This window comes from Miscanthus floridulus, chromosome 3 (genome assembly GCF_019320115.1).
Source record: "Miscanthus floridulus cultivar M001 chromosome 3, ASM1932011v1, whole genome shotgun sequence".
In the NCBI taxonomy this organism is placed as follows: Eukaryota; Viridiplantae; Streptophyta; class Magnoliopsida; order Poales; family Poaceae; genus Miscanthus; species Miscanthus floridulus.
In genome coordinates, this window is record NC_089582.1 from 109,020,201 (window position 1) to 109,029,882 (window position 9,682).

General features: G+C 41.1%; 1 non-coding gene across 1 annotated transcript; it reads left to right on the plus strand.

Annotated features, from left to right (window-relative positions):
* The first annotated feature begins 982 nt into the window (after positions 1 to 982).
* LOC136547831 (small nucleolar RNA R71) lies at positions 983 to 1,091 on the plus strand. Its single transcript, XR_010781780.1, has one exon. It is a non-coding gene; the product is annotated as a small nucleolar RNA R71 (small nucleolar RNA).
* The last annotated feature ends 8,591 nt before the right edge of the window (positions 1,092 to 9,682 follow it).

Here is a 9,682-nt window from a genome sequence, read left to right on the forward strand (position 1 = left end):
TGTATATTTGTGTATAACAAAGTATCTCCATTAATTCGATCATAGATTACCTTAGACATGATGTTGACACTTGCTTCAAAGTCATAGACAAGTTCTTGAAAAATATGAGGTCCAATGGCGATGGGGATGATAGGTCATCCTAGATCGCTCTTCTTCTCAGGCAAGGTATAATCTATCCACCTTCCCATCGATGGCTCTGTGTAGTAGTAAGTTGCATTGTGAATATTGATAAGATTTGTAGTTTCTAGATCTTTCGGTTGCCCTAGAATCTTATCTTTATCGAATGGAGGAACAACAGCCGCCAGCTGAGCTATTTGTGATTCTATCATTTTATTAAAGCTATGCTAGTTCTTAGTGGCAGAAGTAAAGCTATCCATTCTATTATTTATGTTCTCTAGAATTTTATCATTGGAAGCTACATCTCTAGATAATCCCTCCATAATTTTGGATTGACTAGCAATTAATTCTCTCAAGGGTGGTTGATTGAAATTATTAAAATTATTACCTTGATAGTTACCTTGATAATTACCTTGGTAGTTCGGCCACTATTGCTGGTTCCATCCTTTATTTTGCCGAGGACGAGAGTAATTGTTGTTGTTGACAAAATTCACATCCTCATGGGTCTCAAGATAGTTATTCCCTGAATGCCTAGTGCTTCCACACACTTCACATGTCATGCGAGAATCATGAATGTGCATGACTTCTTGCTTCTCATTGGTTCGATCTTCAAGCTTCTTCATCAATAGATCCATCTTGGCAGACATCATGTCTATTTCCTTGAGTTGATGCATACCTCCACCTCTCTTGTGGGTTTGAAGAGGTTCTTCATTCCAACCTTGGTTGGAGGCCATCTTCTCCACGAGAGCTATTGCAACTGGGAGTGTGAGTGACAAAAAATGCACCTCCAGCAGCAGCATCCATAGTCTCACGGGTACTCTTGGTCAGCCCATGATAGAAAGTCTACATAAGTAGCCAATTCTCTATCCCATGATGAGGACATTTTGCAATATAATCTTGAAAGCGTTCCCATGCCTCAGGGACAGATTCATCATGTTGTTGATGAAAGCTTGAAATTCTCCCACGTAGAGCCTTGGTCTTGCCTATGGAAAAGAACTTTGCTAGAAAGGTAGTGGAGCAGTTATCCCATGTAGTGTTTCTATCTTTATTGGCGTAGAACCATTGCTTTGCCTTTCCCAAGAGTGAGAATGGGAAAAGGTGAAGTAGTATGGCATCCTAGGTTACTCCTTTGATGGTGAAGGAGCTATAGATCTCCAAGAAGTGTAGGAGATGTGATTTCGCATCTTCATGTGCCTTTCCACAAAACTGGTTTGCTTGCAACATATTGATGAGAGCTGGCTTAAGCTTGAATCCATTATCTCCGACATTGATTGTCGGTCCAGTACGGATGTTGGCCGTAGTTGGAGCAGAGAATTCACGGAGAGTCCTATTAGCCATGGCTTCAAATTCTAGTGTTAAGCTTTGCCTTATATGGTTGTCTTTCGACTTTAACGCTGAGACTTTCTTGAGTTTAGCTCTAGTCTTCCTGATTAATGCTTCTGGATCTTCAACATAGTTTGTTGAAAGGTCAAAACCGATCATACATTACCCTGCATAAGATACACAAGTAGAGAAAACAAGGGTAAGCCTGTTTGAGCAGATGTCAATGGTTTCTTCTATCACATCAATAAGTATAAGTCTATCAATACTTCCTTTGCTAGTTACCTTCCCCGGCAACAGCGCCAAAAATGTTTGTTGGTATTTCTTAACATGTTACTTGTTTGAAGTACTTAGCCACCTATCATAAACCTATATCCCCAACTTTACTAGGTTGTCATCTCTAGTGTTGATGCAGAGATATTTGTTGGTACTACATAGTATTACTACTAGAATAATACTAAATAGTTCTTTATTAATTATGTGATAAGAGAGAATATATATAAATCTATGAAACAAAAGTATCCACAAGCACACAGATAATATACCATTGTAGCATTTTACTCAAGAGTATTTTAGGTATCGTTATTTATATTTTTACCACTGGGAAGGTCTAGCATGGATATGTATTGATAACTTATACTATTGAAGGAGAAATAAACCATAACCAATGTTCTACTCATAACAGGGATAAGTCATAGGATAAGATATGTATATAATAAGTAATAATAATAATAAATCACTCAGAGCATTCCTTTCTATAGCATTAGCATGGTCAGGTAGAATATTAGAGGAATAATTCCTAAGTCATTCTTAATTATAAGTCAAAGCATACATTTGATTAGTGCAATTACACCTAGTAATCATGGCTAAGATCATCATAATATCTACACCTAAGGGATATTACTAAGGAAGATTGAGGGCAGAGCTCGGTCTACCTTCGTAATCGGACCCTACGTGCACCTATATTCGGGGAGTGAACTACAAAGGACTCAATGGGAGTGTCACATCCGCGATCTACCACATGACCCAGAATATATGGTGTATCCACAGGTAAACAACGTATAAGCACCACACTTACACAATGTCGACCACCCACCCCGTGTACATCAGAGTGTGCTATACGAACTTATGCATAAACACAATGATAAACTAGCTATACTAAGTATATAATCAAAGTAGACGTTGAGCATCATAATGAAGAACATGAATAAGATGAACACTGAGATTGTCATAACAATTGTAACTAGCATATAAAAATAATAGAGAAACAAAAGAGAGAGGGGTACAAAGTTTATACCAAACCATGTTCTTGACAAGATCGGGAATCCAAGCGAAGTCTTGCTTACCTCCCTCTAGATCTATCCTAACTAGCTATGCTATGGAGGAGGAGGAGCTCTAAGGAGATTAGGGTTTCTATCTTCTCAAATGACTTGATGACTTCTAATGCCTAGGGGAGGCAGGGGCTAGATTATATAGCCCTAAGGGTCCAACGTGAGCCCTTGGACCAAAACCAACTTAAGCAACGGCCTAGATGCATGCTCAAAGGCGGTGGGAGACCGACATATGAAGCTGGCTAATAGGTGGGCCTAGGGGGGCTAGGCAGCCCCACCTGTAGGCCGAGCGGTCCCACCTATTAGGGGGTAGCCCTCCGCTTCGGTGACGTAGCTTCTGGACCCTTCTAGAGTCTTCCCATGCAGATACCGCAGTTGAACTCTGTATTTTCCTTTGATGATTTGGTCCTCCTTGGCGGTTTTCTAATTAAACCTTGCTGGAAACATAGATTCACCAAAACTTATGAAATTTATTAGTTTAAACCCCTAAACCTTCATTGGTGATTATATTTATGCCCTTATGCATGTTTAATTGACGGTTTAAATTGGTTGTTAACTACCGTCAATAGTACCATCAAAAAGTGGATGAATGTGTGTAGGTACCATCGGCATTGGAGACTTGATTCAAGTGGTATTCATTTTGTTGATCATATGTTTGAGACAAGTATTGACAAGTGATGATGATTATCCCAATGTCATGACAAGTTAAGTGAAGTCCAAGAGCTATAACATACAAGTGCTATAATTCAAGTCGTGGTGATTTATTGGAATTATTTGTTGGCTTGCAAATATATGAGTAAAAGCTTGCTTTTGGATGATTTATGAGCTAACCAAGGTATATCTCTAGTTGATCATTTCATTTGGGTGCATATGAGTTGATTGAATTCGAAATATATGCAATATTGCTTGCTATGAGATGATTGAATGGATAAATGCTTAGTAATCAAGTTTGGATTGATTTGTGTTGGATAAATTCATAAGATAACTTTTAGTAAGTGGATTGAATGGATATATGTCTTATGAAAGTATTCAAACAAGTTGATTTTAAGTTTGATTCACATTTCATGAAGTATAGCTCATGTGAGGAAATATGTCCTATAATTGAGAATCTAAGCTAGCTATGATTTATCCATGCTTAAGTGACCAAATCTATTTGTATTGGCTTGAAAATTGGTATACATGCTCTAGACCTATGGTACAAGATACTGTATAAATTTTATGAGAATTGGATAAGAGATGCTTCGGTTTTAGAGTAGATCTTGTCAGCTATAGTGCAACAGTTTTTATCATGCAATAGTGGTGGAAGAATTGAAATCTAGTAGGAATCTAGAAGTCAAATGAAGCCCAAATTCTTACAGCTGCTATATGACTTAGTGAACCACATCTCCACCAAATTTCGTGGCATTTAGATCTGTACATTGGGAGATATGGATTATTTTTTGAAGGGTACAGAATCTGCCAGAAAAGTGACAATAATTGGATTGATCAAGAGTCACTTTGATGAAAGGTTATCAAGTTGGAAACATGTTTATAAGTGTTTGAGGTAGCTAAGTTTGGTTTTGAGATGAGCTAGAAGCATGACAAGCGAAGAGTATAAGGCCATTTGATTATGGAGTGTACTTGGCATATATTTGGTACTCAACTTGAAGATCAAGACCAAGCTCAAGATGAAGATGAAGTTTAAGTTCTAGTGACTATTGGAAATCATTTGGTAGAAAGAAAAGGACTTAAAAAAGAAATCAATATTACTCATCAAGTTAAGTCCATCACTTGGATCAATCAACAAATTTATTTCAAGTGAGTGTCAAGAATGGTTCTTGGAGAGAGGTCACTTCTCCCTAGTGTAGGGGCTTACTATCTATATGTAGGTAAACTAAGTGTGGTACTTGAAAGACTAATATGGAAGTGGTGATCCGAAGAACATTTGAGATGCTTAGTTGAAGAAATCAAAAGGGTTGATCAAGAAAAGCAAGCAGCACCCAAAAGAGAGCTAGTCATAACAATTCAAGTGGTATTCTCATACTTAGTTCTCTCATGCAAGCATTGATCAAAATAAGAAGCAAGCCAACCACAACTCATGATAGTGCACTTGATCATATTAGTGGTTTTCAAATCATATGAGTCAAGAATGGATTTTATATTGATGATTGGTCTTCACCAAGCTATTGAATTGGACTTCATATTGCTATTAGAGTAATAAATTGGAATCTATATGACTATCCTCTACTCCAACATAGCAAAGGTATCATTGTAATGTGCATGATCATTTCATCCCTTACTAGTATACAGTTAGTGTATATAGTACATGCTTGTAGGATCATGCATAACAAATGAAAATTTTAAAATTCATAGCCTACCACTATTGTTTGAATGATTAGTTGAATCTAGTGGTAGTATGTGAGTTTGTTCATGAGCTAGTAAACCCAAGTACTTGATTTATTTTGGATTGCTAACAAGTGACAAGTACAACATTGGCAAGATAATCCTTGCAAGAGGAGTGAAGAAGCTTGTCATTGGTTCAAACCGGACTTGGAAGCTTAGGCAAATCAATTTAGTTCAAGTCAACTTAGAAGCTCATAATAAGTGACAAGAGTACAAGCACAAGACAACAATGCAAATGGATATCTAGTTTAGTTGTTTCAAGTGGTATCTAGACTCAATTGATTCGTCGAGTGGTATTCACAAGTGGTGTCTAGATCAACCTACAAGTGATATCCTATAAGTGGTACTCATGAAGATAGCAAACATTCAAGAAATGGTTTTTATTGATAAATCCATCAAGTGGTTCCATGCTAGTAAATTCTTTCACGTGGTATCACATTTCTACATGTGGCATCAATCATACAAGATGGTGGTTCCACAAGTGATCCTCAACTTTAAGTGGTCATCAAATAAAGAATACATCCCTCACATATAAGAGCTCAAGTTTAGCAAATGGATGACCCATGTAATGACTTAGGGGGAGGTGTCCCACAAGGTCAAAGATCCTATGTGTGGTATCTCAAGAGCTATACAAGTGGTGTCATTCCAACACATGTAGTGGTGTTCATAAAAAAATACAAGATTCAAGTGTCAACCATCTACCCCAATGCAACCCTTTGTATCAAGAGATGCACACCTTTTATGGAAATTAATGACAGAGGAGGAGAGATTAGTACAAAGATACCAAGGGAAGTTAGATTTGGACATGAATATGGACAAAGAGGGAGCAACATTGAGGAATTGAGAAGGATCAAAATTCTTGGATAAGAGAAGCACACAAGTAGGGGGAGCAAGCTCATGAACTTTGATTAATTGCATTTTAAGATGTGCATATTCATGTGCTTGCTTGCATTGCATAAGTTTTTAAATTTTATATGCTTGCTTATGTGTTGTATGCTAGTTATAGAACTTGAATAATGAAATGATAACTAGCATGCATAGGTTGGTAGCTAGACTTGTGTGTTTTACACGTGGTACTAGAACCTTGCTTATAATGTTGATCTCACGGGGTTTCTAGTGTTTTTGTTGTCTAGCTACTCATGATGCTAAGGATGGTGTTAAAAATGCAACTCCGAATTGGTATCATGCTTCAAAGGTTATTTTATACACCTTAGCATCACTTAGTAGTGGTAACACCCACAAATTTCATATTTATGCATGTGTGCAAACTTGAAACCAAACCATTTGAGCACACATGTAGGGGGAGTTATCACTACCAAGTCGGGTTTTATGGTGCTTATCCAAATCTTGACATAGAGTTTAAATGTTGGATAAGTAGCATAAAATCCAAATCAAGTTAACAATTTACACTTGTGTGAAGTGATAGCTTGAAATGAGCTTAATTTCCATATCTTTGTAGAGTTGTCATCAATTATCAAAAAGGGGAAGATTGAAAGGTCCTTGTTTGATTTTGGTAATTGAGTAACAACCTTAGGTGGACTAATATATGGTTGAGTGAGATACACAGGTGATTAGTCCACAGGTACTTGTGTGAGCAACTCATGCCATGACGGCGAAGATGGCTTGGATTTGTTACAAGGCTCACATATATGATGAAGGAGCTCATTGCATATGAGACATGATATGGAGTCATATGATCAGGGTGGAGAAGATCAAGACAAGACTTGGCTCGATGGACCGGTTGCAAGAGTGAAGGGCAAGTTGAGTGATGACTTGGCACCGATGGACCAAGGCAACGGTGAAGAGTAAGTGAAGTCAAGATCGATGAACCAATACGGTCACGTGATGATATGAAGTGGATCATATCATCTGGTGTTTAGTTGGTGCATGTGTTGCATCGACATCGAAGGAGATGGAATGGAATGTGCAAGGCAAAGGTATATTTGTAGGGCATTTTATTTCACCGGTCAAAAGTTATGTAGAGAAGTGCATGACCGGGTTTAGGATAGATGGCCGTACTATCAAGAGGGGCAAACTTATTTGTATATCGGTCATCTATTGCCACTCGAGTGATCTAACTTTGCATCATTGCTAGGATCAAGTGGCATGGTAAGTTGAGTGACTAATCCTTTGAAAAATTATTGTGAAAATGCTAACACACATACACATGGCGGTGTACACTTGGTGGTGTTAGCACATTTACAAAGGAGAAGTTAATGAAGAAAAGGAGTTGAAAGCGCTAGTCATGAGGTGACCGAACATGTCCGACATGTGGACCGGACATGTCCGGTATCTGACTCAGGCGCCAGAGTTTCCAACATGACCAGACGCGTTCGATATCTATACCAAACGCATCCGGTATTCTAGCCAGACACGTGCAGAATTATAGAGGTGACCGGACTCTGGCTCATAGCAGTGACCGGACGTTGAGCAATCACTGTTTAGCGTCAGGTCATGGTGATGTGGCGCGTAGGTGTTGACCCAGAAAGGAGCGGATGCAGGGGCGTGTTCGGTCGAGCATACCGGATGTGTCCGGTCGGTCCTCAGTGGCTCTGGGAGCTCTCTGGACTCGACCTGACGCTACCTCACCTACGTCTAGTCGTTTTCAAGCTATGCGTCCAATCAGGTGGTGTTTGCGCATGTCAGAGCTAGCCGTTGGGCGCCAATGGCTACTTCGTTTGAAGAGGGACACGTGGAGGTCAAGCAGCGACTAGATGCACAAGCTGCGCGTTCGATCAGTGCGCAGAATGCCCATTGAAAGGGTAACGGCTAGTTCAGCCCATAGGGCTATAAATAGAAGTGGTGGCCGGTCTTTGGCCGGTCGCTAAGCACACTAGAGCCTTGGTGGCTTCTGTAGTGGTGCCTGGGAGCCCTCTAACTCACTCTTACTTGATAGTGTTTGTTCGATCGAGTGACTGAGCGATTCTAGTGAGATTGCATCATGAGGTTGCATCGAGTGGCACTAGGTGACTGAGTTGCAAGCCGGTGGTGCTTGTTACTCTGGGAGGTTGCCACCTCCTAGACGGCATGGTGGCTTGCGACTCGGTTGAAGCACGCGAGAAGTTGTGTGGTGCTTCGGAGGAGGATTTATGTGGGGGATTATGCTCACCCCACGGGGATTGCGAAGAGCAACTCTAGTTGATCGTGTCATTGAGCTACCCTCACTTTTAGGGTAGGTTCTTACGGTGCCCAACGTGTGGGCTTGGCGGATGATGCCAATTAGCCGCCGAACCACCAAGTGAGTGGTTGACACACCGAGGACTAATGTGTTGGCAAGCACGTGAACCTCGGGATAAAATCATTGTGTCATCCTTGTATTCCCGTTGGTTTGCGTCCTCGTTACACAAGCTTGTATTTACTTTTATATACTTGTGCTTGTGTAGTTGCTCTAGAAATTAGTTGACTTGTGTAGTTAGCTAGTTAACTTCTTGCTTGTGTAGCATAGAAGTAGTTCCCTTACGTGGCTAATTTGGTTTTAGTAACCTTGTTAGTCATATTGCTTAGTTTGTGTAGCTAAGTAATTTACGCTCTCTAATTTGGCTTGTGTAGCCTTGTTATTGAGCATTGCTAGTGAGCTTAGGAGCTTTGTGCTTTTGCTTACTAGATTGTGTAGGAGCTCCCTTGGTTGTGCAAAATACTAGTGCATAGGTTTATATGACCTTGTTTTAGAATTGTTTAGGTGTGCTCTTACTAGTCCGACACCTTTGTTGCTTTATTAGGATCTTTTGTACGATGCTTGTGAACTTAGATAGAGGGGTGTAGTCTTGACTAGATCGATAGTTTTAATTCCATATTTGTTTCGGTTAGCCGACGCGTTTAATTTTTAGAAAGGACTATTCACCCCCTCTTGTCCGCCATCTTGATCCCACACCTGTGCCGCAGCTGGCCCTCACGTGTGAGCCGGTGGGGCTGCAGCTCGGGCGGCGGCGGATCGGAGCGGAGCGGGGGCCGACGCGAGCGCATGCGGCGGCGGGCCGGAGCGGAGCTCGTACGACGACAGGCTGGAGCGGAGCTTGGGCACGCGTGCGGGGGCAGAGAGGAGCTGGGGGCCGGGGCGAGCTCGTGCAGTGGATCGATCTCGTCCACAGGTAGGTGCTATCCTTCCTCGTCTGTGACAGCAACGGAGCACTCGCCTGCGACCCCGTCCGTGACCGGTTACCAGTGCTCCTCCTCTTCTTTCTTCTTCACAGCGAGCTGCTCATCCCACCTGGGTCGCCCCGTCTGTGAAAATTTTGGGGACGGGTCATCCCGCATCTCACGGTATATTCGCACGAGGGACATCCTCAGTCCTGCTCGCCCCTCAACCAAACGTTGCTCGTCCCAGGTCCGTCCCATCCCATGCCACCTCGTCCCTCCAACCAAACGCTACCCAAAAGTGGGGGATGGGACGGAGATGGAACAATTTTAATTTCTGTTGGTTGAAAAGTGGGATCACCCACTAACTAGTGGGGTCCATTTATCAGTTTTTTTCTTTTTCTTTTTTTTCCTTTTTTTTTTCTTTTGTTCCTAACGCACAGGAATTTCCGCCCCGA